A 10,134-nucleotide genomic window follows, 5' to 3' on the forward strand; every position below is an offset into this window, starting at 1 on the left:
CAGGAAGTGAGAGGCTTCCTAGTTTGTTCTTCTCTTTTAGTAATGCTTTGCTCATTCAGGGTTTCTTTCCTTTCCATATAAAGTTTGTGATGTATGATGCTCTTGATGTTATCTCATAGCTCTTTTGGTTTTCAGCCATTAGTATGTAATGCACCAAATTTGTTCTTGAAATGGTCTCTAAGCCCAGGTCATATATATTCAAGATCAAATTGAAGATTACTGATAGGATTGATAATATTGACTATCTTGGAGGAACTTTAAAAATATTTAGTGTTTATTATGTACCAGGTAAAGTATGAAACACTTAATCTATTATGATTTTTTTTATTATTATTATTCTCACAGCTACCTTGAAGAGGTTGGTACTGCATTAGTTCCATTTTACATATGAGAAGATAAATAAATCACTAAAATCTAACATCTCCAGGTTGTAAAGCCAGCTTTATTACCTAATAGGTCTAAAGACCCCCAATGGGATAGATTGGCCAAGTGGCCGCATCGATGGACACAAGCATGGCAAAAGTAGTGAGGTTGGCCCAGGATTGGACAGTGTTTCATTCTGCTGTGCATAAGGTCACTATGGGTCGGTACCAACTCGATGGCACCTAACAACAACAACAACATCTGATTCCTTATAAAGATTTGTTCACTAGGTAAAAGATGTTTGGGAAAAAAACACTGGCATATGTTAAAGCCTCCCAGTATTAGCCATTATTATTTTTTGCAGTTGTGAAAATGGTGCTATTATATAATTGCTATATCTAGTTGCTATATAATTGTGTACATTATGAAAATACATAGTAAAGCAATTGTAAACTCTAATCCTTAAAAACTGTTGGTTATTATTTTTATTGTTGTTATAAGTAGCAATATCTCTGGTAGGGTTGTTTGAGTCTGTGACCTCTAGTGAGACAGAAGTTAATGGTCACCAATCATTGTCCAAGAGAGGCATTGGTGATTCCGTGGTAGAATTATCATTATCATGCAGAAGGCTGATTTTGGTTTTTGGCCAAGGCACCTAATGGGCAGAAACCACCTGTCTGTTATTGGAGACTTGCAATTGCTATAATATTGAATAGGTTTCAGTAGAGCTTCCAGACTTAAACCAAGTAGGAACAAGGCCTAGTTAACTTTTTTCAAAAATCAGCCATTGAAAGCCCTGTGAATCACAAAATGGGAATGACACAGGACTGGATAATGTTTCCATTCCATTGTGCATGGATGATGGGGTTGGCATGAGTTAGGCAAATAACAACAAACATTGTCTACACAGTGAATAAATGTTTCACACACATACATAATATTGTTTTTAAGTGTATTTAAAGATGTTATTAAAACAATTCAAATTAATTCATTATAGATATCATTGTATATCTATTGTTAAATTTTTCTGGCAGTCCATGGTACTTTCAGTATTCTTCTTCAAAACCATAACTCAAATGCATCAATTCTTCTCCAGTCTTGCTTATTCACTGTTCAACTTTAATATGCATATGAGGTGACTGAATACCATGGCTTGAGTCAGGCCCACCTTGCCTGAAATCATTATAGATACCTATTGTTATGTTTTCTGCATTTGTGGACCCTAAAAATGTCAATTGCCACTCATCTGCCAGTTTTTCATATTGTGGTGGCTGGTATGGTGCTGTAATACTGAAAGGTATTCCACTGGTGTTTCACATAATGACAGGGTCACCCATGGTGATCAGGTTTCAAAGGTATGAATTACACCTCAATGTAAAAACAAAACAAAAAACAAACATTCTTACAACTGGACCAATAGATAACATCATGATAAATAGAGAAAAAATTGAAGGTGTCAAGGATTTCACTTTGCTTGGATCCACAATCAGCACTCATGGAAGAGGCAGTTAAGAAATCAAACTTGCATTTCTTGCATTAGCTAAATTTGCTGCAAAAGACCTCTTTAAAGTGTCTAAGAGCAAAGATTTCAGTTTGAGGACTAAGGTGGGCCTGACCCAAGCCATGGTATTCAGTCACCTCATATGCATGTTAAAGTTGGACAGTGAATAAGCAAGACTGGAGAAGAATTGATGCATTTGAGTTATAGTTTTGAAGAAGAATACTGAAAGTACCACGGACTGCCAGAAAAACTAACAAATGTGTCTTGAAAGAAGTACAGTCAGGATTCTCCTTAGAAGTGAGAATGGTTAAGACTTCATATCACGTGCTTTGGACATGTTATGACTAGGGGCCAGTCTCTCGAGAAAGACATAATGTTTGCTAAAGTGGAAAGTCAGTGAAGAAGAGGAAGACCCCCAATGAGGTGCATTGACTCAGTGGCTGGAACAATGGCATCACTGTAACAATTGTAAGAATGGTGCAAGACCAGGCATTGTTTTGTTTTGTTGTACACAGGGTCACTATGAGTCAGAATCAACTCAAAGGCAACACAACAAAGTTTGGTGGGAAGAGGAGTATGAAAAAGTTTTACATTAAAAAATGTCTTCAAACTCAACTGTGGACATCACAGATCTTAATAGGGGAAGGAGGAAAGAGAAAATAAAATTAACAGTATCACCAATTGCCAATAGCTTAACATCTAATTTAGAAAACCATCTGTAAAAGAATTCATTTAGGTTCAGTTGTTGTTGTTAAATGCCATTGAGTCGATTCCGACCCACAGCGACACTGTATAGGGTTTCCGAGGAGCTGCTGGTGAGCTTGAGCCGCTGACCGTATATGCCAAATAAATGGTATGGTGCTTTAGGAATTTAGATACAAGTAGAGATGTATATTGCATCAAAGATAATGGTAGATTCAAGATTTCTATTAAGCATGAATTTAGGGGGAGCAATCTGGTAGAAATGTAGTTGGGAAACATAAGTGGCCCTGAAGAGATATAAGTTGAAACGAATTTCTGTTTAAACATGGAATGAGAGTAATTTAGCATATGTGTTAAACATGGGGGGAAATGGAGTTACCTTAGTTTTCTATTGCTGCTGTAATAAATACCACATTTTATTAGCTTTAAACCAAAGAAATTTACAAAGGAGCTTCAACAATTTCATGGAAAAATAGAATGAAAGGAATGGAATTTTTCCACAAAATTTTTGAAGCCCCCTTGTATTTTCTCAGTTATAGAGGCTAAAAGTACAAATCAGAGTCTCCATCATGTTGATTCCTTCCTTGTTGGTAGTTAGCCCCAGGCCTTCTTTGGTTCTTGAAGATCCTCACATAGCATCTATGTTCTCCAATATGTGCTTGCATCTGTGTCTAGATGCTCTTTGTGTAACTCAGAAGTGATTGGATTTAGAACATATCTTACTCTGATATGACTGCATTAACCTAAGAAATAAAATCCTATTTCCAAAGGTGATTGCATCCACAGGTATTAGGATTCCAATGCATATTGGAGGATACATTTCAACCATAACAAAGGCTAGATGGAAGAATGATGTTCAAGGAGAAGGAGCACACCACAAATAACAATGATACAGCCAGAATAAACAATGAACAGTGCAGAAAACAGACAGAAGTAAAGGATTCTACTTCATATGGGTGGTGGATGGAGAGATGGGAAAACATATTGACATATGAGGACCAACTATAAAAAAACTGAAATCCTTGTGTGACGTGCTTAGGCTTTGTTCTGTGTTGTTGTTTTTGTTGTTATGTGCTGTCAAGTCGGTTCTGACTCATAGCAATCTTATACACAACAGAACAAAACACTGCCTGGTCCTATGCCATCCTCACAACTGTTGTTGTAGTTAGGTGCCATCAAGTCACTTCCAACTCATAGTGATCATACGCACAACAGAACAAAACACTGCCTGGCCTATGCCATCCTCACAATTGTTGTAGTTAGGTGCCGTCAAGTCACTTCCAACTCATAGTGATCGTGCACACAACAGAACAAAATACTACCTGGTCTTGTGCCATCCTCACAACTGGTATGCTTGAGCCCTTTACTGCTGCCACCGTGCCAATAAACCATTTCATTGGGGTTCTTCCTCTTAATTGCTGACTCTTCACCCTACCAAGCATGATGTCCTGCTCCAGGGACCATCCCTCCTGATGATATGTTTGAGAGACGAAGTCTTGCCATCCTGGCTTCTAAGGACCATTCTGGCTGTACTTCTTCCAACATAGATTTGTTTGTTCTTCTGGCAGTCCATGGTATTTTTAATATTCTTCTCCAGCACCATAACTCAAATGCATTAATTCTTATATGATCCTCTTTATTCATTGTCCAACTTTCACATGCATATGAGGCTATTGGAAATACCATGGTTTGCGTCAGGCGCACCTTAGTCCTCAAACCGACATCTTTGCTCTTGGAACACTTTAAAGAGGTCATGTGCAGCAGATTTGCCTAATGCAATACATCATTTGATTTCTTGACTGCTGCTTCCATGAGTGTTGATAGTGGATCTAAGCACTATCTGTAGGTGATATGAAACCATTTGAGGTTTTGAGAGAGGTGACAAACATAATGAAGTAATTTTAAGACTTAAGATCTGGTGACAATCTGGTGAGGAGGGGAGTGAAGGGAGAGTCAAAGAAAATAGGTGGTAACTGTCACGAAGTAAAGTCTGACCTAAGATAGTGGTGGTGGGTGTGTGCCATGGTCAACTCTGACTCATAGCAACCCTATATAGGGTTTCTGAGGCTGTAAATCGTGTCAAGACCAGAAAGTCTCATCTTTTTTGTATGTAGTGACTGATAGATTCGAACTACTGACCTTCGGTTAGCGGCCCATATCATATCCACTGTGCTACTAGGGCTACTTGGTCTATAACAGTAGCAGAAAGAATAAAGTAAGAAGCCTAGACTTTGATCAAACTACAGCAAACTAATGGCACTTAGCAACAACAACAATAGTAAACTAAAGTAGTCGTTTTGCTATGTAAAATGTCATTTGCTTCTGGTATTTGATATTTAATATGATACCAACCAGGAGGCATTCAAATATAACATCTCATAATATACTGTTAGAGTCGTGGTGTGGCGCTGTGGACTATTGCGCAGGACTGCAAGCCGTTTGAACAGCAAGGTCGGTGGTTCAAGCTCACCAGCTGCTCCTTGGAAACCCTATACAGGGTCGCTATGGGTCAGAACCGACTCGGTGGCACTTAACAACAACAATAACAATATACTGTTGAACTTCATTGACATGTCTTGAGCCACAGATAAATTGTAAACATGGTTTGAATAGAAATTCTGCCTTTTGTACTTTAAAAAAAAATCTAAAATTTGTTGCAGGGTTCATTATTTGTATCTTTGGAATCCTGATGTGACACTGTAGGATAAGCACTTGACTGCTAACCACAAAGTCTTCAGTTCAAACCCATCAGCCGCTTCTTGGAAACCCTATATAGGGCCTCTGTCAGACAGAACTGAAGGCATTTAACAATTTGTTTTTTGAAAAGAAAAAAAAAAATCTGCAATACCTAATTTTAACCTGCAGGTGGTGATAAAACTTAAAGGAAAATGTTCCGTTAACACTTTCAAGTGTTCAAGAGCCAAGATTTCAGTTTGTGGACTAAGGTGAGCCTGACCCAAGCTATGATATTTCCAATAGCCTCATATGCATGTGGAATACTGGTGTGGTGCTGTGGGCTAATGCACTGGATGTCAAAGTCAGTTCGAACTTCAAGGTCCATGGTTTAAGCTCACCAGCCACTCCTTGGAAACCCTGTATATGGTTGCTATGAGTCAGAACCGACTCGATGACACTTAACAACAACCATGACATATGCATGTAATAAATAAGAAAGATCATGGAAGAATTGATGCATTTGAGTTATGATGCTGAGAAGATTATTAAAAGTACCATGGACTGACAGAAGAACAAACAAATCTGTCTTGAAAGAAGTATAACCAGAATGCTCCTTGGAAGCCAGGCTGACAAGACTTCGTCTTTCATACTTTGGAAATATTATCAGAAGGAACCAGTTCCTGGAGCAGGACATCATGCTTGGTAGGGTGAAGGGTCAGCAAAAAAGAGGAAGAACCTCAACAAGATGGATTATTGGCATGGTGGTAGCAGTAACGGGCTCCAGCATACCGTGTGTGAGGATGGCACAAGACCAGGTAATGTTTCATTCTGTTGTGCATAGGGTCACTATGAGTCGGGAATGACATGACAGCACCTAACAACAACGACACTGCATGTGGTGCTGCAGGATAACCAGTGGAGTGCTAGCCTCAAGGTCAATGGTTCAAACCCACCAGCTGCTCATCATAAACCCTATACAGGGTCGTTACGAGTCTGAAATGACTCCATGACATTTAACCACAATGACACTACCTTGATGAAGAACCCAAATAGCATTGTGGCTTGTGCATTGTGCTGCCAACTGCCAGGTTAGCAGTTCAAATTCACGTTGGTAGAAAAATAAGGAAGGCTTTCTGCTCCTATAAAGATTTGCAGCCTCAGAAACCTTTTATAGGGTTGTTGTGAGTTGGAATAGACTCAATGGCAGGCAGCAGCAGCAGCACAACTTAATGAAGATCCCTGGTATGTGTTGGACTACTAACTGCAAGACCTACCAGATGAGGTTTTCTGCTCCCATAAAGATTTACAGCCTAGGTCAGGAATGCTAGAAGTGGGAACTGATTCCATGGTACCAACAATGATTTGATGGCAGTGGGTAGTGGAGGTGACTAACCCCACTGCCATCCCATCTATTTTGACTCATAGTGACCCTATGTAGGGTTTCCAAGGCTATAAATCTTACGGGAGTCCTGTAGGATAATCACAAAGTTGGCGGTTCAAACCCACCGGCGCTTGGAAACCGACTCGATGGCACTTACCAACAACAGCAACAGAAATAAGAGATTCTGCAGGTGCCAGCTAGATTTAGTATATGCAAGCAAATAATCTGAAGAATGGGTGGCCCAAATGTACTGATAGAAAGGTTGATTGATCAGAACCTACTCAGAGGCACCTGGGAAGCAAAAACTGGAGATCTACTTCTGAAATTTCACAGCCAATGAAAACCTTATGGAGTGCTGCTGTATTCATGGGGTTGCCATGAATCAGAATGGTGTTTTGTTTTTTTTCTTTTTCTTTTGGTAATGCAGGTTGTTGTGTACCTTCAAGACTTATAGCGACCCTGCATAGGGTTTCTGAGGCTGTAAATATTACAAGAGCAGAAAGTCTCATCTTTCTTTCACGGAGTAGATGGTAGATTCGAACTTCTGACCTTGCAGTTATAAGACTAATTCGTAACCTACTATGTTATCAGGGCTCCTTGGTGCATGAGTAATCAGTAGGATTAAGGTTACTTTGATTCACATTAAATTCACTGTATTATATAGGGAAGCTATGGCTATAGTTTTTGCTCTTTTGCCGCAAAACGAGTTTCCACACCGTATTTCCATTTCTATGAGAAAGAATCTAAAGTTAAGGGAGAACTTGAAGAACATGTTTGGACTCAGATTAACAAAATTAAGTTTGTTAAAACAAACATCATATTAAGCCAATAATAGAAATTGAATGACATTTATCTAATATGCAATTTACAAATCTGGTTAACATTTCGATTAGGGAGTCAAAATTTTCCAAAGATAAACATTTCAGGCATAAGAAAAAAGATTAATACCACTTGAATGAGTTTTCACTCCTCTTCACAATTTTTATGAATTAGTTGAAAAGAGAAAGAATTGGTGGTAAATCAAAATAATGTTATGGTTACCCAAAAAGGATAAGGAAGAAGGTGTCAAAACAATCTGTGTGGATTGATGGCTGAGGAGAACTCAGAGGTCTCTATGAATGACTGCAGTAAAGATACATGGTTAGAGGAACACTATATAAACCCTATCCTATCCGAGACCCCTGAAGACATAGTCCTATCCTGTCCCAGACCCCGAAGACTCCCTGGGATGGGAGGAGAGTCTGAATTGTCTGATATGAATGAGACTGGAGTAGATTTTAGTTTCCATCAGCTCGGCTCCTAATACTGGGTCGTCCCATGAACAATGGAACAAAAGTCAGTCCAGTCCTGCACCATCTTCATGATCAATTATTTATCTGACTGTTGTGATTCATAGCATTTTCACTGGCTGGTTTTCAGAAGCAAATTGTCAGACCTTTCTTCCTATGAGTGAGGTAAAGTTTCTTTAAACACAAAGAATATAGTCTTGAATTCTAAGTAGAAAAACAAAGTTACAAGTTTCTTTTACATATAGGTTTATAGTATAAGGAATATATGGAGTATATTTATGTAGTATAAATATCAGCTATCTGACTGCTCCTAAGCCCTGCAAACTGTTGGGATAACTTGTCTCCATCTCCTATATAGCAAGAATTCTAATCTTACTAGCCAACATCTCCTAGGATCTTTAAAGCTCATGTTTTCCCATTATTTCCTACTCCTGCGGAACTCTTAATTTCTCTCAAGTCTTCCCTCATTTGGCTATTATTTTTCTCAATCATACATCATTTTCAAAGATAAAGACAGCCCCTTCGCTCTGTTTATTCAAGTGGTGTTGAGTCGGGCAGCTAACCTCAAGGTCAGCAATTTGGAAACTGCCAGTTGTTCTGTGGGAGAAAGATGAGACTTTCTGCTCCTGTAAAGATTTACAGACTCGGAAACCCTATGCAGGGTTTCTATGAGTTGGAACGGACTCCACGACACACCATCACCACCACCACCACCACAGACACAAAGCACCTCCATGTAGTAGATTTCCATTGAAGTTTGGAGTTAGCAGTAGAAATAAGATAAAAGGAAAAGAAATTTACATGACAGAAAACATCCTAAAACTGAATATTGAACACCCCTGTTCTTTAAGTATCTTTGGTCATACCTGGTCCTGAAAATTCTAACTGGCTTCCTCTTGCCCAACTCCCTGTCATTTTGATGAATTCTTTCTTTCCACTTTCACTCTTAATTAATTTGCTCCTCTCTTTTTCATCTTCTTCCTCTTGGGATACCTCTTAGGATTTTTAGTGGAAACTAAGAGTTCTTCATTAAGCAGCTCAATTTTATTCTTCGTTGTTCTTCTAGCCTATTCCAGGCAGGCCCTAAGGCGACTACTATCAAAATAAGCAATGTTTCCCCTCTTATTACCCTAGTCACTATAGTCAATTTCTTTAGAAAGACATTCTAAGAAAGTTATGTCTCCTTTTAATGCTATAAAGAATTGCACAAGGCTCTTGGCTATCCTAATTGGTACATAATGTGAGAAGAAACCTCTTCATCATTTTCCTCATACCACTTCCTTTGACCCAATATGCAAGAATGGAGGGGGAGCTTTTCTTAAAATGGTCAATAGCTAAATAATCAGGTGGCATTGATCAGCAAGACAGAACTTCTTAAGAAGTATTTACCTTCAAGGAACGTTTACTCCTCATGGGAGGCCACGACTTCAACAATAATATCTTAGAAGACAATGTACCGATCAAGTATGACTCTGATGCAGAGTTCACGGATAACTAGACCTGCCTAAGAATACAGATGGCTGTAAAGAAGTATCTGGACTCCATTCTGAATGGGAAGAGGAGCAGTGAGGGAGAGTCCCCAGATTTTCCTGAAGAGTTAGAGAAGAGATGAAAGTACTCTTTGGAGCAAAATTGCTGACAACTTCCCAGTGAATTCTTGAAGGAAAATGATAAAGTAATTACATTTTGAGTTTCACATAAATATTCAAGAAAACAGCTTTGATATCAGAACCAAATATAGTGTGTTGTGAATGTTTTTACTTATCCTACTTTAATAATTTTACAATGTAAATATTATTTTAGAGTTCTAAAATTGTCTTTAGCTCATCAAAATCCTGTATTTTCACATGCTGTGTATCCATTCTAACAAAAGTATATTTAATGATCAGTAGACATGAGATTAATTCCAACTCTGTGAGGCTCTTTAGAAGGGTAGTAAAAGAGCAAAATTGATGTGTTTGTTTATAGAGTATACTTATCCATTCAAAAGAGTATCAAAATTTGAATGTTAAGCAGATATAATACTTTGCTAAATAAACTTCAAAATGTCTAATAGAATACTAACAATGATGAAAGGACAATCTTCAAAAAAGTTTTTTTTCCAAAAAATTTTGTGCTTTTCCACAGTAGTAGGTAATCTTTATTTTTGAATGGGATTATAAATCTTTCAAATTTGGATCTCAAATTGTCAAAGCTTGTCTTCTAATCTAGTATTTTAGTTA

At 38.2% G+C, this 10,134-nt stretch overlaps 1 pseudogene; it reads left to right on the plus strand.

Moving 5' to 3' along the window:
* LOC102817816 overlaps window positions 1–9,524 on the plus strand; it is a 13,475-nt pseudogene extending 3,951 nt beyond the window's left edge.
* Window positions 9,525–10,134: the final 610 nt, after the last annotated feature.

Source organism: Chrysochloris asiatica, unplaced genomic scaffold (assembly GCF_000296735.1).
Source record: "Chrysochloris asiatica unplaced genomic scaffold, ChrAsi1.0 scaffold00011, whole genome shotgun sequence".
NCBI lineage: Eukaryota > Metazoa > Chordata > Mammalia > Afrosoricida > Chrysochloridae > Chrysochloris > Chrysochloris asiatica.